A 23,503-nucleotide genomic window follows, 5' to 3' on the forward strand; every position below is an offset into this window, starting at 1 on the left:
GGCCCAGTGGGACTCTGCTGCCAGAAGGGAGCCTGGCTGGGGGCTGTGGCCCAGGCACTGGAACAGGGCTTGTGTGGCCCACAGCAAGCCCAGGCCAGGCCAGGGATGGCCAGCAGAATGCAATGCATGGGCTAGCGTGTCCCTGAGCAGGAAGTGCCCAGCCCGGCCCCAGGCTGGCAGCAGGGGACCCACTCTGCCTGTGGGGAGCACCTGCCTGTTCTGCTGCTGGCATCGGTCTTCATCCCAAGACCATGTCTTCCTCCTTGTCTTTTAGATCAATATCCATCTCTTCAATATAATCTTTCGTTTCCACCTCCATCTCTTCCTCTGTCTCGTACATATCCACATCCATCTCTTGCTCTCCAGTATCCTCTCCGTCCACTTCCATGGCTTCTTCTCTATCAGTCTGTGTATCGACGTCCGTCTCCTCCTCTCCGTCTGTGCCAGCCCGCAGAGGTAGCAAAATTTCCCAGCCTGTCCCACAGAGCTCCAGCCCAGCCAGGCAGCTGCGGGGTGTCCGCCTCCGTGGAATAGTACCATACCTCTTTTGGAACAAATGCAGACATCCTGCAGGGATGGAGAGCAAAATCCAAGCGATGGGGAGCTTTGGGGACTGCTGGGGGAATCAGGGAGCAGGTGGCAACAAGGTGACAGGGGTAGGCTTGGAGCAGGGTGAATGAAGAGCGTGCTGGCACAAGGAGCCAAGGGTTGTGTTGTGGCCGTTGCTGGATGCTGGAAGTTCTAGCTGGAGCGTGCACTGTGACATCACCGCCAGGAGTTCAGGCCCAGGCTGAAGTGGACAACGGAGACCGTAGAATGAATGATGGAATCCCTGGGTGCTTGGGCTTGGAAGGGACCCTAAAGACCATCTTGTTCCAAGCGGAGCAATCTTCGCCCAGAAGAGGTTGCTCAGAGCCCCGCTCCCAGCTGGCCTTGGATGTTGCCAAGGATGGAGCATCCCCAGCCTCTGTGCACAGCCTGGGCCAGTGGCCCAGCAGCCGGAGTGGAAAAGAGCAGCTTCATTAGATCCAACTTCAAGCTCACTCCTGCAGTTGAAAGGCTTCTCCTCTCTGTGCCCATCTTTCCTAGAGCTGCAGGGAGGCCTCGCCAGCCCCCTTCTCTTTCCAGGCTGAGCATCCCCAGCCCCACACGGACAGCAGTCCGATGCGTGGCAGTCAAGGCTAAAGGCTAGCAAATGGCTACATCAGGAAGTGAGAGATGGAAGCTTTTGGAGATGGAAGCTTTACCTCTAAATGTAGAAAAGAAAGAGAAGTGGAGGGGGAAATGGTGGGACTCTGGCTCTGTTCTAACTGGCGAAGATTTTCTTTTCTTCTTTTCTGTCGTGCTAACCCAAGTTTTGTTGTTTGAAAGGAGGTTTAGCAAAATATCCATCGTCTTCTCCACTGCTGAAACACTGAACAACATCTGGGCAGGCTGAGGATGCAGAGCAAAACCTGCAAATATCTACTGCTGATCGTGATCCTGGGGAATGCAGCTAAAGCCAGCCAAAAGCAATTTCTGGAAAGTCAAGCCTGCTTTACGTTTTCTGGAGTTTGCTTGTGCCAACTTCACCAGTCATTTCTAAAAAAGGAAAAGAAACTCCAAGCAAAAGAGAGAAAAACACAAAGAAACCAACCCAAAGAAACCAATCAAACAAACAGATAAAACACCCCCAATCAAACCAAAGGCAATGAGAAGTTAGGACTAGTTGTAAGGATATCACAGCAGGCGAATGGCTGCTTCCTACTTGGATCACCATCCAAAGCCACCTAGAACAACTTCTCCAAAACATATCCAACAGGAGAAATGGAAAAAGTGATCCATGGCAGCTCTGCATTGTGGTGAAGGATGAGCATGCAGTGGTCCAGATGCAGCATTGCCCACCCTCCAGGCTGCTGTTTGCTCTGCTGAAAGACTCTTGCAGGACTCTTGTGGCCCCTCTCCATGCAATGGAAATCATTGCCACAGCTCTCAGTTGAGGCACTGGCATTTCCAGAGCCAGATTCAGGCACAATCCTACTGCCTGCTGAGCATCTGGGAAAGGTGCTGAGCATCTTCAGGCCTAGAAGCACAAAAGAGCTCAGGCTCCCCCCGAACTGGGTTTTCAGGGCAGCTTTCCATATCTCTGCAAGATTTCTTCATCCCTCAACACGTCTGACTTTATGATGTCCAACGATGCATTTGGGTTTCTTCCGTCCTCTTGTGTGCCCGTGAGTAACCTTCCACGTGGATGAAGGAGATTGTGTACAGGACAATTGATTGCGGCATTGCCATTTGGCTTCACTGTCACTCAGTTGAACACGGTCCTTATCTAAGAAGGACTTCCAAGAAATGGCTAGGAGTTTTGGCTGTGAGAGGAGCAGAAAGCACATTTTCTACAGCAAATTGCTAGCTGATGCACTTTCCTCCCTGCCAAAATAGTGATTGCCATTCATCTTCCTGGGAAGAATGTAAAGACCCATTCAGAGATGCCAGGTTCAGCTGGCCTGTGGCTTTGTGTGCCTCATTTCACATGTCCAATTTCAAGGGCCACTAAAAGAGGCTCATGTTTGCCTTGCTACCCACAAGTGCTGTAGGTATTTCCAGGAGAAGAGGGAAAACATCGCTGTCCTGTGGTGTGGTAGAAATGCCAGCACAACTGTGATTGTGTGAGCAAAGCCAGCCAGTGCTTTTTGGGGCAGCAGCAGCAGCTGAGAGTGTGGCAGAGCGGTTTTGATACTCTTTTTAGAGTCCTGCAAACATTGTTCCCGAAACAACCCGCAGCTTTGCAAATGTGCCCGAAGAAAATGCAAAGAGAACTGGGGTGTGAAAATCAAAGACTGTTTATCTGTAGAAGAAAAGGAACAAGAATGAACTACACCACATATTTACACTGTAAGAATATTGGTAACAACAACAACAACAACAACAACAACAACAACAACAAACTATAGAACCTATTTACCTGAGAAGAGATCTAACAAAACTCTATGAAACGTATTTACAGGCAACTTAAACAAACTCTAAAACCTCTATCCTGAACACAACAACTGTAAAACGTATGTACAGCAGGGTGGCATCTGTGTCTGTGATATCCCTAAGTCCTGCAAGAAAAACAAGTAGCACGGTCAGTGCAGTCAGGCACGGAAGGGTGTTCCATGTGCTGCCGGGCTGGGACACTGGCCCAGTGGGACTTTGCTGCCAGAAGGGAGCCTGGCTGGGAGCTGTGGCCCAGGCACTGGAACAGGGCTTGTGTGGCCCACAGCAAGCCCAGGCCAGGCCAGGGATGGCCAGCAGAATCCAGTGCATGGGCTAGCGTGTCCCTGAGCAGGAAGTGCCCAGCCCGGCCCCAGGCTGGCAGCAGGGGACCCACTCTGCCTGTGGGGAGCACCTGCCTGTTCTGCTGCTGGCATCGGTCTTCATCCCAAGACCATGTCTTCCTCCTTGTCTTTTAGATCAATATCCATCTCTTCAATATAATCTTTCGTTTCCACCTCCATCTCTTCCTCTGTCTCGTACATATCCACATCCATCTCTTCCTCTCCAGTATCCTCTCCGTCCACTTCCATGGCTTCTTCTCTATCAGTCTGTGTATCGACGTCCGTCTCCTCCTCTCCGTCTGTGCCAGCCTGCAGAGGTAGCAAAATTTCCCAGCCTGTCCCACAGAGCTCCAGCCCAGCCAGGCAGCTGTGGGGTGTCCGCCTCCATGGAATAGTACCATACCTCTTTTGGAACAAATGCACACATCCTGCAGGGATGGAGAGCAAAATCCAAGCGATGGGGAGCTTTGGGGACTGCTGGGGGAATCAGGGAGCAGGTGGCAACAAGGTGACAGGGGTAGGCTTGGAGCAGGGTGAATGAAGAGCGTGCTGGCACAAGGAGCCAAGGGTTGTGTTGTGGCCGTTGCTGGATGCTGGAAGTTCTAGCTGGAGCGTGCACTGTGACATCACCGCCAGGAGTTCAGGCCCAGGCTGAAGAGGACAACGGAGACCGTAGAATGAATGACGGAATCCCTGGGTGCTTGGGCTTGGAAGGGACCCTAAAGACCATCTTGTTCCAAGCGGAGCAATCTTCGCCCAGAATAGGTTGCTCAGAGCCCCGCTCCCAGCTGGCCTTGGATGTTGCCAAGGATGGAGCATCCCCAACCTCTGTGCACAGCCTGGGCCAGTGGCCCAGCAGCCTGAGTGGAAAAGAGCAGCTTCATTAGATCCAACTTCAAGCTCAGTCCTGCAGTTGAAAGGCTTCTCCTCTCTGTGCCCATCTTTCCTAGAGCTGCAGGGAGGCCTCGCCAGCCCCCTTCTCTTTCCAGGCTGAGCATCCCCAGCCCCACACGGACAGCAGTCTGATGCGTGGCAGTCAAGGCTAAAGGCTAGCAAATGGCTACATCAGGAAGTGAGAGATGGAAGCTTTTGGAGATGGAAGCTTTACCTCTAAATGTAGAAAAAAAAGAGAAGTGGAGGGGGAAATGGTGGGACTCTGGCTCTTTTCTAACTGGCGAAGATTTTCTTTTCTTCTTTTCTGTCGTGCTAACCCAAGTTTTGTTGTTTGAAAGGAGGTTTAGCAAAATATCCATCGTCTTCTCCACTGCTGAAACACTGAACAACACTTGGGCAGGCTGAGGATGCAGAGCAAAACCTGCAAATATCTACTGCTGATCGTGATCCTGGGGAATGCAGCTAAAGCCAGCCAAAAGCAATTTCTGGAAAGTCAAGCCTGCTTTACGTTTTCTGGAGTTTGGTTGTGCCAACTTCACCAGTCATTTCTAAAAACGGAAAAGAAACTCCAAGCAAAAGAGAGAAAAACACAAAGAAACCAACCCAAAGAAACCAATCAAACAAACAGATGAAACACCCCCAATCAAACCAAAGGCAATGAGAAGTTAGGACTAGTTGTAAGGATATCACAGCAGGCGAATGGCTGCTTCCTACTTGGATCACCATCCAAAGCCACCTAGAACAACTTCTCCAAAACATATCCAACAGGAGAAATGGAAAAAGTGATCCATGGCAGCTCTGCATTGTGGTGAAGGATGAGCATGCAGTGGTCCAGATGCAGCATTGCCCACCCTCCAGGCTGCTGTTTGCTCTGCTGAAAGACTCTTGCAGGACTGTGGCCCCTCTCCATGCAATGGAAATCCTTGCCACAGCTCTCAGTTGAGGCACTGGCATTTCCAGAGCCAGATTCAGGCACAATCCTACTGCCTGCTGAGCATCTGGGAAAGGTGCTGAGCATCTTCAGGCCTAGAAGCACAAAAGAGCTCAGGCTCTCCCCGAACTGGGTTTTCAGGGCAGCTTTCCATATCTCTGCAAGATTTCTTCATCCCTCAACACGTCTGACTTTATGTCCAACGATGCATTTGGGTTTCTTCCGTCCTCTTGTGTGCCCGTGAGTAACCTTCCACGTGGATGAAGGAGATTGTGTACAGGACAATTGATTGCGGCATTGCCATTTGGCTTCACTGTCACTCAGTTGAACACGGTCCTTATCTAAGAAGGACTTCCAAGAAATGGGTAGGAGTTTTGGCTGTGAGAGGAGCAGAAAGCACATTTTCTACAGCAAATTGCTAGCTGATGCACTTTCCTCCCTGCCAAAATAGTGATTGCCATTCATCTTCCTGGGAAGAATGTAAAGACCCATTCAGAGATGCCAAGTTCAGCTGGCCTGTGGCTTTGTGTGCCTCATTTCACATGTCCAATTTCAAGGGCCACTAAAAGAGGCTCATGTTTGCCTTGCTACCCACAAGTGCTGTAGGTATTTCCAGGAGAAGAGGGAAAACATCGCTGTCCTGTGGTGTGGTAGAAATGCCAGCACAACTGTGATTGTGTGAGCAAAGCCAGCCAGTGCTTTTTGGGGCAGCAGCAGCAGCTGAGAGTGTGGCAGAGCGGTTTTGATACTCTTTTTAGAGTCCTGCAAACATTGTTCCCGAAACAACCCACAGCTTTGCAAATGTGCCCGAAGAAAATGCAAAGAGAATGCAAAGAGAACTGGGGTGTGAAAATCAAAGACTGTTTATCTGTAGAAGAAAAGGAACAAGAATGAACTACACCACATATTTACACTGTAAGAATATTGGTAACAACAACAACAACAACAACAACAACAACAACAACAAACTATAGAACCTATTTACCTGAGAAGAGATCTAACAAAACTCTATGAAACGTATTTACAGGCAACTTAAACAAACTCTAAAACCTCTATCCTGAACACAACAACTGTAAAACGTATGTACAGCAGGGTGGCATCTGTGTCTGTGATGTCCCTAAGTCCTGGAAGAAAAACAAGTAGCACGGTCAGTGCAGTCAGGCACGGAAGGGTGTTCCATGTGCTGCCGGGCTGGGACACTGGCCCAGTGGGACTCTGCTGCCAGAAGGGAGCCTGGCTGGGGGCTGTGGCCCAGGCACTGGAACAGGGCTTGTGTGGCCCACAGCAAGCCCAGGCCAGGCCAGGGATGGCCAGCAGAATCCAGTGCATGGGCTAGCGTGTCCCTGAGCAGGAAGTGCCCAGCCCGGCCCCAGGCTGGCAGCAGGGGACCCACTCTGCCTGTGGGGAGCACCTGCCTTTTCTGCTGCTGGCATCGGTCTTCATCCCAAGACCATGTCTTCCTCCTTGTCTTTTAGATCAATATCCATCTCTTCAATATAATCTTTCGTTTCCACCTCCATCTGTTCCTCTGTCTCGTACATATCCACATCCATCTCTTCCTCTCCAGTATCCTCTCCGTCCACTTCCATGGCTTCTTCTCTATCAGTCTGTGTATCGACGTCCGTCTCCTCCTCTCCGTCTGTGCCAGCCTGCAGAGGTAGCAAAATTTCCCAGCCTGTCCCACAGAGCTCCAGCCCAGCCAGGCAGCTGCGGGGTGTCCGCCTCCGTGGAATAGTACCATACCTCTTTTGGAACAAATGCAGACATCCTGCAGGGATGGAGAGCAAAATCCAAGCGATGGGGAGCTTTGGGGACTGCTGGGGGAATCAGGGAGCAGGTGGCAACAAGGTGACAGGGGTAGGCTTGGAGCAGGGTGAATGAAGAGCGTGCTGGCACAAGGAGCCAAGGGTTGTGTTGTGGCCGTTGCTGGATGCTGGAAGTTCTAGCTGGAGCGTGCACTGTGACATCACCGCCAGGAGTTCAGGCCCAGGCTGAAGAGGACAACGGAGACCGTAGAATGAATGACGGAATCCCTGGGTGCTTGGGCTTGGAAGGGACCCTAAAGACCATCTTGTTCCAAGCGGAGCAATCTTCGCCCAGAATAGGTTGCTCAGAGCCCCGCTCCCAGCTGGCCTTGGATGTTGCCAAGGATGGAGCATCCCCAACCTCTGTGCACAGCCTGGGCCAGTGGCCCAGCAGCCTGAGTGGAAAAGAGCAGCTTCATTAGATCCAACTTCAAGCTCAGTCCTGCAGTTGAAAGGCTTCTCCTCTCTGTGCCCATCTTTCCTAGAGCTGCAGGGAGGCCTCGCCAGCCCCCTTCTCTTTCCAGGCTGAGCATCCCCAGCCCCACACGGACAGCAGTCCGATGCGTGGCAGTCAAGGCTAAAGGGTAGCAAATGGCTACATCAGGAAGTGAGAGATGGAAGCTTTTGGAGATGGAAGCTTTACCTCTAAATGTAGAAAAAAAAGAGAAGTGGAGGGGGAAATGGTGGGACTCTGGCTCTTTTCTAACTGGCGAAGATTTTCTTTTCTTCTTTTCTGTCGTGCTAACCCAAGTTTTGTTGTTTGAAAGGAGGTTTAGCAAAATATCCATCGTCTTCTCCACTGCTGAAACACTGAACAACACTTGGGCAGGCTGAGGATGCAGAGCAAAACCTGCAAATATCTACTGCTGATCGTGATCCTGGGGAATGCAGCTAAAGCCAGCCAAAAGCAATTTCTGGAAAGTCAAGCCTGCTTTACGTTTTCTGGAGTTTGGTTGTGCCAACTTCACCAGTCATTTCTAAAAAAGGAAAAGAAACTCCAAGCAAAAGAGAGAAAAACACAAAGAAACCAACCCAAAGAAACCAATCAAACAAACAGATAAAACACCCCCAACCAAACCAAAGGCAATGAGAAGTTAGGACTAGTTGTAAGGATATCACAGCAGGCGAATGGCTGCTTCCTACTTGGATCACCATCCAAAGCCACCTAGAACAACTTCTCCAAAACATATCCAACAGGAGAAATGGAAAAAGTGATCCATGGCAGCTCTGCATTGTGGTGAAGGATGAGCATGCAGTGGTCCAGATGCAGCATTGCCCACCCTCCAGGCTGCTGTTTGCTCTGCTGAAAGACTCTTGCAGGACTGTGGCCCCTCTCCATGCAATGGAAATCCTTGCCACAGCTCTCAGTTGAGGCACTGGCATTTCCAGAGCCAGATTCAGGCACAATCCTACTGCCTGCTGAGCATCTGGGAAAGGTGCTGAGCATCTTCAGGCCTAGAAGCACAAAAGAGCTCAGGCTCTCCCCGAACTGGGTTTTCAGGGCAGCTTTCCATATCTCTGCAAGATTTCTTCATCCCTCAACACGTCTGACTTTATGTCCAACGATGCATTTGGGTTTCTTCCGTCCTCTTGTGTGCCCGTGAGTAACCTTCCACGTGGATGAAGGAGATTGTGTACAGGACAATTGATTGCGGCATTGCCATTTGGCTTCACTGTCACTCAGTTGAACACGGTCCTTATCTAAGAAGGACTTCCAAGAAATGGGTAGGAGTTTTGGCTGTGAGAGGAGCAGAAAGCACATTTTCTACAGCAAATTGCTAGCTGATGCACTTTCCTCCCTGCCAAAATAGTGATTGCCATTCATCTTCCTGGGAAGAATGTAAAGACCCATTCAGAGATGCCAAGTTCAGCTGGCCTGTGGCTTTGTGTGCCTCATTTCACATGTCCAATTTCAAGGGCCACTAAAAGAGGCTCATGTTTGCCTTGCTACCCACAAGTGCTGTAGGTATTTCCAGGAGAAGAGGGAAAACATCGCTGTCCTGTGGTGTGGTAGAAATGCCACCACAACTGTGATTGTGTGAGCAAAGCCAGCCAGTGCTTTTTGGGGCAGCAGCAGCAGCTGAGAGTGTGGCAGAGCGGTTTTGATACTCTTTTTAGAGTCCTGCAAACATTGTTCCCGAAACAACCCACAGCTTTGCAAATGTGCCCGAAGAAAATGCAAAGAGAATGCAAAGAGAACTGGGGTGTGAAAATCAAAGACTGTTTATCTGTAGAAGAAAAGGAACAAGAATGAACTACACCACATATTTACACTGTAAGAATATTGGTAACAACAACAACAACAACAACAACAACAACAACAACAAACTATAGAACCTATTTACCTGAGAAGAGATCTAACAAAACTCTATGAAACGTATTTACAGACAACTTAAACAAACTCTAAAACCTCTATCCTGAACACAACAACTGTAAAACGTATGTACAGCAGGGTGGCATCTGTGTCTGTGATGTCCCTAAGTCCTGGAAGAAAAACAAGTAGCACGGTCAGTGCAGTCAGGCACGGAAGGGTGTTCCATGTGCTGCCGGGCTGGGACACTGGCCCAGTGGGACTCTGCTGCCAGAAGGGAGCCTGGCTGGGGGCTGTGGCCCAGGCACTGGAACAGGGCTTGTGTGGCCCACAGCAAGCCCAGGCCAGGCCAGGGATGGCCAGCAGAATGCAGTGCATGGGCTAGCGTGTCCCTGAGCAGGAAGTGCCCAGCCCGGCCCCAGGCTGGCAGCAGGGGACCCACTCTGCCTGTGGGGAGCACCTGCCTTTTCTGCTGCTGGCATCGGTCTTCATCCCAAGACCATGTCTTCCTCCTTGTCTTTTAGATCAATATCCATCTCTTCAATATAATCTTTCGTTTCCACCTCCATCTCTTCCTCTGTCTCGTACATATCCACATCCATCTCTTCCTCTCCAGTATCCTCTCCGTCCACTTCCATGGCTTCTTCTCTATCAGTCTGTGTATCGACGTCCGTCTCCTCCTCTCGGTCTGTGCCAGCCTGCAGAGGTAGCAAAATTTCCCAGCCTGTCCCACAGAGCTCCAGCCCAGCCAGGCAGCTGCTAGGTGTCCGTCTCCGTGGAATAGTACCATAGCTCTTTTGGAACAAATGCAGACATCCTGCAGGGATGGAGAGCAAAATCCAAGCGATGGGGAGCTTTGGGGACTGCTGGGGGAATCAGGGAGCAGGTGGCAACAAGGTGACAGGGGTAGGCTTGGAGCAGGGTGAATGAAGAGCGTGCTGGCACAAGGAGCCAAGGGTTGTGTTGTGGCCGTTGCTGGATGCTGGAAGTTCTAGCTGGAGCGTGCACTGTGACATCACCGCCAGGAGTTCAGGCCCAGGCTGAAGAGGACAACGGAGACCGTAGAATGAATGATGGAATCCCTGGGTGCTTGGGCTTGGAAGGGACCCTAAAGACCATCTTGTTCCAAGCGGAGCAATCTTCGCCCAGAATAGGTTGCTCAGAGCCCCGCTCCCAGCTGGCCTTGGATGTTGCCAAGGATGGAGCATCCCCAACCTCTGTGCACAGCCTGGGCCAGTGGCCCAGCAGCCTGAGTGGAAAAGAGCAGCTTCATTAGATCCAACTTCAAGCTCAGTCCTGCAGTTGAAAGGCTTCTCCTCTCTGTGCCCATCTTTCCTAGAGCTGCAGGGAGGCCTCGCCAGCCCCCTTCTCTTTCCAGGCTGAGCATCCCCAGCCCCACACGGACAGCAGTCCGATGCGTGGCAGTCAAGGCTAAAGGGTAGCAAATGGCTACATCAGGAAGTGAGAGATGGAAGCTTTTGGAGATGGAAGCTTTACCTCTAAATGTAGAAAAAAAAGAGAAGTGGAGGGGGAAATGGTGGGACTCTGGCTCTTTTCTAACTGGCGAAGATTTTCTTTTCTTCTTTTCTGTCGTGCTAACCCAAGTTTTGTTGTTTGAAAGGAGGTTTAGCAAAATATCCATCGTCTTCTCCACTGCTGAAACACTGAACAACACTTGGGCAGGCTGAGGATGCAGAGCAAAACCTGCAAATATCTACTGCTGATCGTGATCCTGGGGAATGCAGCTAAAGCCAGCCAAAAGCAATTTCTGGAAAGTCAAGCCTGCTTTACGTTTTCTGGAGTTTGGTTGTGCCAACTTCACCAGTCATTTCTAAAAAAGGAAAAGAAACTCCAAGCAAAAGAGAGAAAAACACAAAGAAACCAACCCAAAGAAACCAATCAAACAAACAGATAAAACACCCCCAACCAAACCAAAGGCAATGAGAAGTTAGGACTAGTTGTAAGGATATCACAGCAGGCGAATGGCTGCTTCCTACTTGGATCACCATCCAAAGCCACCTAGAACAACTTCTCCAAAACATATCCAACAGGAGAAATGGAAAAAGTGATCCATGGCAGCTCTGCATTGTGGTGAAGGATGAGCATGCAGTGGTCCAGATGCAGCATTGCCCACCCTCCAGGCTGCTGTTTGCTCTGCTGAAAGACTCTTGCAGGACTGTGGCCCCTCTCCATGCAATGGAAATCCTTGCCACAGCTCTCAGTTGAGGCACTGGCATTTCCAGAGCCAGATTCAGGCACAATCCTACTGCCTGCTGAGCATCTGGGAAAGGTGCTGAGCATCTTCAGGCCTAGAAGCACAAAAGAGCTCAGGCTCTCCCCGAACTGGGTTTTCAGGGCAGCTTTCCATATCTCTGCAAGATTTCTTCATCCCTCAACACGTCTGACTTTATGTCCAACGATGCATTTGGGTTTCTTCCGTCCTCTTGTGTGCCCGTGAGTAACCTTCCACGTGGATGAAGGAGATTGTGTACAGGACAATTGATTGCGGCATTGCCATTTGGCTTCACTGTCACTCAGTTGAACACGGTCCTTATCTAAGAAGGACTTCCAAGAAATGGGTAGGAGTTTTGGCTGTGAGAGGAGCAGAAAGCACATTTTCTACAGCAAATTGCTAGCTGATGCACTTTCCTCCCTGCCAAAATAGTGATTGCCATTCATCTTCCTGGGAAGAATGTAAAGACCCATTCAGAGATGCCAAGTTCAGCTGGCCTGTGGCTTTGTGTGCCTCATTTCACATGTCCAATTTCAAGGGCCACTAAAAGAGGCTCATGTTTGCCTTGCTACCCACAAGTGCTGTAGGTATTTCCAGGAGAAGAGGGAAAACATCGCTGTCCTGTGGTGTGGTAGAAATGCCACCACAACTGTGATTGTGTGAGCAAAGCCAGCCAGTGCTTTTTGGGGCAGCAGCAGCAGCTGAGAGTGTGGCAGAGCGGTTTTGATACTCTTTTTAGAGTCCTGCAAACATTGTTCCCGAAACAACCCACAGCTTTGCAAATGTGCCCGAAGAAAATGCAAAGAGAATGCAAAGAGAACTGGGGTGTGAAAATCAAAGACTGTTTATCTGTAGAAGAAAAGGAACAAGAATGAACTACACCACATATTTACACTGTAAGAATATTGGTAACAACAACAACAACAACAACAACAACAACAACAACAAACTATAGAACCTATTTACCTGAGAAGAGATCTAACAAAACTCTATGAAACGTATTTACAGACAACTTAAACAAACTCTAAAACCTCTATCCTGAACACAACAACTGTAAAACGTATGTACAGCAGGGTGGCATCTGTGTCTGTGATGTCCCTAAGTCCTGGAAGAAAAACAAGTAGCACGGTCAGTGCAGTCAGGCACGGAAGGGTGTTCCATGTGCTGCCGGGCTGGGACACTGGCCCAGTGGGACTCTGCTGCCAGAAGGGAGCCTGGCTGGGGGCTGTGGCCCAGGCACTGGAACAGGGCTTGTGTGGCCCACAGCAAGCCCAGGCCAGGCCAGGGATGGCCAGCAGAATGCAGTGCATGGGCTAGCGTGTCCCTGAGCAGGAAGTGCCCAGCCCGGCCCCAGGCTGGCAGCAGGGGACCCACTCTGCCTGTGGGGAGCACCTGCCTTTTCTGCTGCTGGCATCGGTCTTCATCCCAAGACCATGTCTTCCTCCTTGTCTTTTAGATCAATATCCATCTCTTCAATATAATCTTTCGTTTCCACCTCCATCTCTTCCTCTGTCTCGTACATATCCACATCCATCTCTTCCTCTCCAGTATCCTCTCCGTCCACTTCCATGGCTTCTTCTCTATCAGTCTGTGTATCGACGTCCGTCTCCTCCTCTCGGTCTGTGCCAGCCTGCAGAGGTAGCAAAATTTCCCAGCCTGTCCCACAGAGCTCCAGCCCAGCCAGGCAGCTGCTAGGTGTCCGTCTCCGTGGAATAGTACCATAGCTCTTTTGGAACAAATGCAGACATCCTGCAGGGATGGAGAGCAAAATCCAAGCGATGGGGAGCTTTGGGGACTGCTGGGGGAATCAGGGAGCAGGTGGCAACAAGGTGACAGGGGTAGGCTTGGAGCAGGGTGAATGAAGAGCGTGCTGGCACAAGGAGCCAAGGGTTGTGTTGTGGCCGTTGCTGGATGCTGGAAGTTCTAGCTGGAGCGTGCACTGTGACATCACCGCCAGGAGTTCAGGCCCAGGCTGAAGAGGACAACGGAGACCGTAGAATGAATGATGGAATCCCTGGGTGCTTGGGCTTGGAAGGGACCCTAAAGACCATCTTGTTCCAAGCGGAGCAATCTTCGCCCAGAATAGGTTGCTCAGAGCCCCGCTCCCAGCTGGCCTTGGATGTTGCCAAGGATGGAGCATCCCCAACCTCTGTGCACAGCCTGGGCCAGTGGCCCAGCAGCCTGAGTGGAAAAGAGCAGCTTCATTAGATCCAACTTCAAGCTCAGTCCTGCAGTTGAAAGGCTTCTCCTCTCTGTGCCCATCTTTCCTAGAGCTGCAGGGAGGCCTCGCCAGCCCCCTTCTCTTTCCAGGCTGAGCATCCCCAGCCCCACACGGACAGCAGTCTGATGCGTGGCAGTCAAGGCTAAAGGCTAGCAAATGGCTACATCAGGAAGTGAGAGATGGAAGCTTTTGGAGATGGAAGCTTTACCTCTAAATGTAGAAAAAAAAGAGAAGTGGAGGGGGAAATGGTGGGACTCTGGCTCTTTTCTAACTGGCGAAGATTTTCTTTTCTTCTTTTCTGTCGTGCTAACCCAAGTTTTGTTGTTTGAAAGGAGGTTTAGCAAAATATCCATCGTCTTCTCCACTGCTGAAACACTGAACAACACTTGGGCAGGCTGAGGATGCAGAGCAAAACCTGCAAATATCTACTGCTGATCGTGATCCTGGGGAATGCAGCTAAAGCCAGCCAAAAGCAATTTCTGGAAAGTCAAGCCTGCTTTACGTTTTCTGGAGTTTGGTTGTGCCAACTTCACCAGTCATTTCTAAAAACGGAAAAGAAACTCCAAGCAAAAGAGAGAAAAACACAAAGAAACCAACCCAAAGAAACCAATCAAACAAACAGATGAAACACCCCCAATCAAACCAAAGGCAATGAGAAGTTAGGACTAGTTGTAAGGATATCACAGCAGGCGAATGGCTGCTTCCTACTTGGATCACCATCCAAAGCCACCTAGAACAACTTCTCCAAAACATATCCAACAGGAGAAATGGAAAAAGTGATCCATGGCAGCTCTGCATTGTGGTGAAGGATGAGCATGCAGTGGTCCAGATGCAGCATTGCCCACCCTCCAGGCTGCTGTTTGCTCTGCTGAAAGACTCTTGCAGGACTGTGGCCCCTCTCCATGCAATGGAAATCCTTGCCACAGCTCTCAGTTGAGGCACTGGCATTTCCAGAGCCAGATTCAGGCACAATCCTACTGCCTGCTGAGCATCTGGGAAAGGTGCTGAGCATCTTCAGGCCTAGAAGCACAAAAGAGCTCAGGCTCTCCCCGAACTGGGTTTTCAGGGCAGCTTTCCATATCTCTGCAAGATTTCTTCATCCCTCAACACGTCTGACTTTATGTCCAACGATGCATTTGGGTTTCTTCCGTCCTCTTGTGTGCCCGTGAGTAACCTTCCACGTGGATGAAGGAGATTGTGTACAGGACAATTGATTGCGGCATTGCCATTTGGCTTCACTGTCACTCAGTTGAACACGGTCCTTATCTAAGAAGGACTTCCAAGAAATGGGTAGGAGTTTTGGCTGTGAGAGGAGCAGAAAGCACATTTTCTACAGCAAATTGCTAGCTGATGCACTTTCCTCCCTGCCAAAATAGTGATTGCCATTCATCTTCCTGGGAAGAATGTAAAGACCCATTCAGAGATGCCAAGTTCAGCTGGCCTGTGGCTTTGTGTGCCTCATTTCACATGTCCAATTTCAAGGGCCACTAAAAGAGGCTCATGTTTGCCTTGCTACCCACAAGTGCTGTAGGTATTTCCAGGAGAAGAGGGAAAACATCGCTGTCCTGTGGTGTGGTAGAAATGCCAGCACAACTGTGATTGTGTGAGCAAAGCCAGCCAGTGCTTTTTGGGGCAGCAGCAGCAGCTGAGAGTGTGGCAGAGCGGTTTTGATACTCTTTTTAGAGTCCTGCAAACATTGTTCCCGAAACAACCCACAGCTTTGCAAATGTGCCCGAAGAAAATGCAAAGAGAATGCAAAGAGAACTGGGGTGTGAAAATCAAAGACTGTTTATCTGTAGAAGAAAAGGAACAAGAATGAACTACACCACATATTTACACTGTAAGAATATTGGTAACAACAACAACAACAACAACAACAACAACAACAACAAACTATAGAACCTATTTACCTGAGAAGAGATCTAACAAAACTCTATGAAACGTATTTACAGGCAACTTAAACAAACTCTAAAACCTCTATCCTGAACACAACAACTGTAAAACGTATGTACAGCAGGGTGGCATCTGTGTCTGTGATATCCCTAAGTCCTGCAAGAAAAACAAGTAGCACGGTCAGTGCAGTCAGGCACGGAAGGGTGTTCCATGTGCTGCCGGGCTGGGACACTGGCCCAGTGGGACTTTGCTGCCAGAAGGGAGCCTGGCTGGGAGCTGTGGCCCAGGCACTGGAACAGGGCTTGTGTGGCCCACAGCAAGCCCAGGCCAGGCCAGGGATGGCCAGCAGAATCCAGTGCATGGGCTAGCGTGTCCCTGAGCAGGAAGTGCCCAGCCCGGCCCCAGGCTGGCAGCAGGGGACCCACTCTGCCTGTGGGGAGCACCTGCCTGTTCTGCTGCTGGCATCGGTCTTCATCCCAAGACCATGTCTTCCTCCTTGTCTTTTAGATCAATATCCATCTCTTCAATATAATCTTTCGTTTCCACCTCCATCTCTTCCTCTGTCTCGTACATATCCACATCCATCTCTTCCTCTCCAGTATCCTCTCCGTCCACTTCCATGGCTTCTTCTCTATCAGTCTGTGTATCGACGTCCGTCTCCTCCTCTCCGTCTGTGCCAGCCTGCAGAGGTAGCAAAATTTCCCAGCCTGTCCCACAGAGCTCCAGCCCAGCCAGGCAGCTGTGGGGTGTCCGCCTCCATGGAATAGTACCATACCTCTTTTGGAACAAATGCACACATCCTGCAGGGATGGAGAGCAAAATCCAAGCGATGGGGAGCTTTGGGGACTGCTGGGGGAATCAGGGAGCAGGTGGCAACAAGGTGACAGGGGTAGGCTTGGAGCAGGGTGAATGAAGAGCGTGCTGGCACAAGGAGCCAAGGGTTGTGTTGTGGCCGTTGCTGGATGCTGGAAGTTCTAGCTGGAGCGTGCACTGTGACATCACCGCCAGGAGTTCAGGCCCAGGCTGAAGAGGACAACGGAGACCGTAGAATGAATGACGGAATCCCTGGGTGCTTGGGCTTGGAAGGGACCCTAAAGACCATCTTGTTCCAAGCGGAGCAATCTTCGCCCAGAATAGGTTGCTCAGAGCCCCGCTCCCAGCTGGCCTTGGATGTTGCCAAGGATGGAGCATCCCCAACCTCTGTGCACAGCCTGGGCCAGTGGCCCAGCAGCCTGAGTGGAAAAGAGCAGCTTCATTAGATCCAACTTCAAGCTCAGTCCTGCAGTTGAAAGGCTTCTCCTCTCTGTGCCCATCTTTCCTAGAGCTGCAGGGAGGCCTCGCCAGCCCCCTTCTCTTTCCAGGCTGAGCATCCCCAGCCCCACACGGACAGCAGTCTGATGCGTGGCAGTCAAGGCTAAAGGCTAGCAAATGGCTACATCAGGAAGTGAGAGATGGAAGCTTTTGGAGATGGAAGCTTTACCTCTAAATGTAGAAAAAAAAGAGAAGTGGAGGGGGAAATGGTGGGACTCTGGCTCTTTTCTAACTGGCGAAGATTTTCTTTTCTTCTTTTCTGTCGTGCTAACCCAAGTTTTGTTGTTTGAAAGGAGGTTTAGCAAAATATCCATCGTCTTCTCCACTGCTGAAACACTGAACAACACTTGGGCAGGCTGAGGATGCAGAGCAAAACCTGCAAATATCTACTGCTGATCGTGATCCTGGGGAATGCAGCTAAAGCCAGCCAAAAGCAATTTCTGGAAAGTCAAGCCTGCTTTACGTTTTCTGGAGTTTGGTTGTGCCAACTTCACCAGTCATTTCTAAAAACGGAAAAGAAACTCCAAGCAAAAGAGAGAAAAACACAAAGAAACCAACCCAAAGAAACCAATCAAACAAACAGATGAAACACCCCCAATCAAACCAAAGGCAATGAGAAGTTAGGACTAGTTGTAAGGATATCACAGCAGGCGAATGGCTGCTTCCTACTTGGATCACCATCCAAAGCCACCTAGAACAACTTCTCCAAAACATATCCAACAGGAGAAATGGAAAAAGTGATCCATGGCAGCTCTGCATTGTGGTGAAGGATGAGCATGCAGTGGTCCAGATGCAGCATTGCCCACCCTCCAGGCTGCTGTTTGCTCTGCTGAAAGACTCTTGCAGGACTGTGGCCCCTCTCCATGCAATGGAAATCCTTGCCACAGCTCTCAGTTGAGGCACTGGCATTTCCAGAGCCAGATTCAGGCACAATCCTACTGCCTGCTGAGCATCTGGGAAAGGTGCTGAGCATCTTCAGGCCTAGAAGCACAAAAGAGCTCAGGCTCTCCCCGAACTGGGTTTTCAGGGCAGCTTTCCATATCTCTGCAAGATTTCTTCATCCCTCAACACGTCTGACTTTATGTCCAACGATGCATTTGGGTTTCTTCCGTCCTCTTGTGTGCCCGTGAGTAACCTTCCACGTGGATGAAGGAGATTGTGTACAGGACAATTGATTGCGGCATTGCCATTTGGCTTCACTGTCACTCAGTTGAACACGGTCCTTATCTAAGAAGGACTTACAAGAAATGGGTAGGAGTTTTGGCTGTGAGAGGAGCAGAAAGCACATTTTCTACAGCAAATTGCTAGCTGATGCACTTTCCTCCCTGCCAAAATAGTGATTGCCATTCATCTTCCTGGGAAGAATGTAAAGACCCATTCAGAGATGCCAAGTTCAGCTGGCCTGTGGCTTTGTGTGCCTCATTTCACATGTCCAATTTCAAGGGCCACTAAAAGAGGCTCATGTTTGCCTTGCTACCCACAAGTGCTGTAGGTATTTCCAGGAGAAGAGGGAAAACATCGCTGTCCTGTGGTGTGGTAGAAATGCCAGCACAACTGTGATTGTGTGAGCAAAGCCAGCCAGTGCTTTTTGGGGCAGCAGCAGCAGCTGAGAGTGTGGCAGAGCGGTTTTGATACTCTTTTTAGAGTCCTGCAAACATTGTTCCCGAAACAACCCACAGCTTTGCAAATGTGCCCGAAGAAAATGCAAAGAGAATGCAAAGAGAACTGGGGTGTGAAAATCAAAGACTGTTTATCTGTAGAAGAAAAGGAACAAGAATGAACTACACCACATATTTACACTGTAAGAATATTGGTAACAACAACAACAACAACAACAACAACAACAACAACAAACTATAGAACCTATTTACCTGAGAAGAGATCTAACAAAACTCTATGAAACGTATTTACAGGCAACTTAAACAAACTCTAAAACCTCTATCCTGAACACAACAACTGTAAAACGTATGTACAGCAGGGTGGCATCTGTGTCTGTGATATCCCTAAGTCCTGCAAGAAAAACAAGTAGCACGGTCAGTGCAGTCAGGCACGGAAGGGTGTTCCATGTGCTGCCGGGCTGGGACACTGGCCCAGTGGGACTTTGCTGCCAGAAGGGAGCCTGGCTGGGAGCTGTGGCCCAGGCACTGGAACAGGGCTTGTGTGGCCCACAGCAAGCCCAGGCCAGGCCAGGGATGGCCAGCAGAATCCAGTGCATGGGCTAGCGTGTCCCTGAGCAGGAAGTGCCCAGCCCGGCCCCAGGCTGGCAGCAGGGGACCCACTCTGCCTGTGGGGAGCACCTGCCTGTTCTGCTGCTGGCATCGGTCTTCATCCCAAGACCATGTCTTCCTCCTTGTCTTTTAGATCAATATCCATCTCTTCAATATAATCTTTCGTTTCCACCTCCATCTCTTCCTCTGTCTCGTACATATCCACATCCATCTCTTCCTCTCCAGTATCCTCTCCGTCCACTTCCATGGCTTCTTCTCTATCAGTCTGTGTATCGACGTCCGTCTCCTCCTCTCCGTCTGTGCCAGCCTGCAGAGGTAGCAAAATTTCCCAGCCTGTCCCACAGAGCTCCAGCCCAGCCAGGCAGCTGTGGGGTGTCCGCCTCCATGGAATAGTACCATAGCTCTTTTGGAACAAATGCAGACATCCTGCAGGGATGGAGAGCAAAATCCAAGCGATGGGGAGCTTTGGGGACTGCTGGGGGAATCAGGGAGCAGGTGGCAACAAGGTGACAGGGGTAGGCTTGGAGCAGGGTGAATGAAGAGCGTGCTGGCACAAGGAGCCAAGGGTTGTGTTGTGGCCGTTGCTGGATGCTGGAAGTTCTAGCTGGAGCGTGCACTGTGACATCACCGCCAGGAGTTCAGGCCCAGGCTGAAGAGGACAACGGAGACCGTAGAATGAATGACGGAATCCCTGGGTGCTTGGGCTTGGAAGGGACCCTAAAGATCATCTTGTTCCAAGCGGAGCAATCTTCGCCCAGAATAGGTTGCTCAGAGCCCCGCTCCCAGCTGGCCTTGGATGTTGCCAAGGATGGAGCATCCCCAACCTCTGTGCACAGCCTGGGCCAGTGGCCCAGCAGCCTGAGTGGAAAAGAGCAGCTTCATTAGATCCAACTTCAAGCTCAGTCCTGCAGTTGAAAGGCTTCTCCTCTCTGTGCCCATCTTTCCTAGAGCTGCAGGGAGGCCTCGCCAGCCCCCTTCTCTTTCCAGGCTGAGCATCCCCAGCCCCACACGGACAGCAGTCTGATGCGTGGCAGTCAAGGCTAAAGGCTAGCAAATGGCTACATCAGGAAGTGAGAGATGGAAGCTTTTGGAGATGGAAGCTTTACCTCTAAATGTAGAAAAAAAAGAGAAGTGGAGGGGGAAATGGTGGGACTCTGGCTCTTTTCTAACTGGCGAAGATTTTCTTTTCTTCTTTTCTGTCGTGCTAACCCAAGTTTTGTTGTTTGAAAGGAGGTTTAGCAAAATATCCATCGTCTTCTCCACTGCTGAAACACTGAACAACACTTGGGCAGGCTGAGGATGCAGAGCAAAACCTGCAAATATCTACTGCTGATCGTGATCCTGGGGAATGCAGCTAAAGCCAGCCAAAAGCAATTTCTGGAAAGTCAAGCCTGCTTTACGTTTTCTGGAGTTTGGTTGTGCCAACTTCACCAGTCATTTCTAAAAACGGAAAAGAAACTCCAAGCAAAAGAGAGAAAAACACAAAGAAACCAACCCAAAGAAACCAATCAAACAAACAGATGAAACACCCCCAATCAAACCAAAGGCAATGAGAAGTTAGGACTAGTTGTAAGGATATCACAGCAGGCGAATGGCTGCTTCCTACTTGGATCACCATCCAAAGCCACCTAGAACAACTTCTCCAAAACATATCCAACAGGAGAAATGGAAAAAGTGATCCATGGCAGCTCTGCATTGTGGTGAAGGATGAGCATGCAGTGGTCCAGATGCAGCATTGCCCACCCTCCAGGCTGCTGTTTGCTCTGCTGAAAGACTCTTGCAGGACTGTGGCCCCTCTCCATGCAATGGAAATCCTTGCCACAGCTCTCAGTTGAGGCACTGGCATTTCCAGAGCCAGATTCAGGCACAATCCTACTGCCTGCTGAGCATCTGGGAAAGGTGCTGAGCATCTTCAGGCCTAGAAGCACAAAAGAGCTCAGGCTCTCCCCGAACTGGGTTTTCAGGGCAGCTTTCCATATCTCTGCAAGATTTCTTCATCCCTCAACACGTCTGACTTTATGTCCAACGATGCATTTGGGTTTCTTCCGTCCTCTTGTGTGCCCGTGAGTAACCTTCCACGTGGATGAAGGAGATTGTGTACAGGACAATTGATTGCGGCATTGCCATTTGGCTTCACTGTCACTCAGTTGAACACGGTCCTTATCTAAGAAGGACTTCCAAGAAATGGGTAGGAGTTTTGGCTGTGAGAGGAGCAGAAAGCACATTTTCTACAGCAAATTGCTAGCTGATGCACTTTCCTCCCTGCCAAAATAGTGATTGCCATTCATCTTCCTGGGAAGAATGTAAAGACCCATTCAGAGATGCCAAGTTCAGCTGGCCTGTGGCTTTGTGTGCCTCATTTCACATGTCCAATTTCAAGGGCCACTAAAAGAGGCTCATGTTTGCCTTGCTACCCACAAGTGCTGTAGGTATTTCCAGGAGAAGAGGGAAAACATCGCTGTCCTGTGGTGTGGTAGAAATGCCAGCACAACTGTGATTGTGTGAGCAAAGCCAGCCAGTGCTTTTTGGGGCAGCAGCAGCAGCTGAGAGTGTGGCAGAGCGGTTTTGATACTCTTTTTAGAGTCCTGCAAACATTGTTCCCGAAACAACCCACAGCTTTGCAAATGTGCCCGAAGAAAATGCAAAGAGAACTGGGGTGTGAAAATCAAAGACTGTTTATCTGTAGAAGAAAAGGAACAAGAATGAACTACACCACATATTTACACTGTAAGAATATTGGTAACAACAACAACAACAACAAACTATAGAACCTATTTACCTGAGAACAGATCTAACAAAACTCTATGAAACGTATTTACAGGCAACTTAAACAAACTCTAAAACTTCTATCCTGAACACAACAACTGTAAAACGTATGTACAGCAGGGTGGCATCTGTGTCTGTGATGTCCCTAAGTCCTGGAAGGAAAAACAAGTAGCACGGTCAGTGCAGTCAGGCACGGAAGGGTGTTCCATGTGCTGCCGGGCTGGGACACTGGCCCAGTGGGACTCTGCTGCCAGAAGGGAGCCTGGCTGGGGGCTGTGGCCCAGGCACTGGAACAGGGCTTGTGTGGCCAACAGCAAGCCCAGGCCAGGCCAGGGATGGCCAGCAGAATGCAGTGCATGGGCCAGCGTGTCCCTGAGCAGGAAGTGCCCAGCCCGGCCCCAGGCTGGCAGCAGGGGACCCACTCTGCCTGTGGGGAGCACCTGCCTGTTCTGCTGCTGGCATCGGTCTTCATCCCAAGACCATGTCTTCCTCCTTGTCTTTTAGATCAATATCCATCTCTTCAATATAATCTTTCGTTTCCACCTCCATCTGTTCCTCTGTCTCGTACATATCCACATCCATCTCTTGCTCTCCAGTATCCTCTCCGTCCACTTCCATGGCTTCTTCTCTATCAGTCTGTGTATCGACGTCCGTCTCCTCCTCTCGGTCTGTGCCAGCCCGCAGAGGTAGCAAAATTTCCCAGCCTGTCCCACAGAGCTCCAGCCCAGCCAGGCAGCTGCGGGGTGTCCGCCTCCGTGGAATAGTACCATACCTCTTTTGGAACAAATGCAGACATCCTGCAGGGATGGAGAGCAAAATCCAAGCGATGGGGAGCTTTGGGGACTGCTGGGGGAATCAGGGAGCAGGTGGCAACAAGGTGACAGGGGTAGGCTTGGAGCAGGGTGAATGAAGAGCCTGCTGGCACAAGGAGCCAAGGGTTGTGTTGTGGCCGTTGCTGGATGCTGGAAGTTCTAGCTGGAGCGTGCACTGTGACATCACCGCCAGGAGTTCAGGCCCAGGCTGAAGTGGACAACGGAGACCGTAGAATGAATGACGGAATCCCTGGGTGCTTGGGCTTGGAAGGGACCCTAAAGATCATCTTGTTCCAAGCGGAGCAATCTTCGCCCAGAAGAGGTTGCTCAGAGCCCCGCTCCCAGCTGGCCTTGGATGTTGCCAAGGATGGAGCATCCCCAGCCTCTGTGCACAGCCTGGGCCAGTGGCCCAGCAGCCGGAGTGGAAAAGAGCAGCTTCATTAGATCCAACTTCAAGCTCACTCCTGCAGTTGAAAGGCTTCTCCTGTCTGTGCCCATCTTTCCTAGAGCTGCAGGGAGGCCTCGCCAGCCCCCTTCTCTTTCCAGGCTGAGCATCCCCAGCCCCACACGGACAGCAGTCCGATGCGTGGCAGTCAAGGCTAAAGGCTAGCAAATGGCTACATCAGGAAGTGAGAGATGGAAGCTTTTGGAGATGGAAGCTTTACCTCTAAATGTAGAAAAGAAAGAAAAGTGGAGGGGGAAATGGTGGGACTCTGGCTCTGTTCTAACTGGCGAAGATTTTCTTTTCTTCTTTTCTGTCGTGCTAACCCAAGTTTTGTTGTTTGAAAGGAGGTTTAGC

Source organism: Cyanistes caeruleus, unplaced genomic scaffold (assembly GCF_971803275.1).
Source record: "Cyanistes caeruleus unplaced genomic scaffold, bCyaCae1.hap1.1 HAP1_SCAFFOLD_158, whole genome shotgun sequence".
NCBI lineage: Eukaryota > Metazoa > Chordata > Aves > Passeriformes > Paridae > Cyanistes > Cyanistes caeruleus.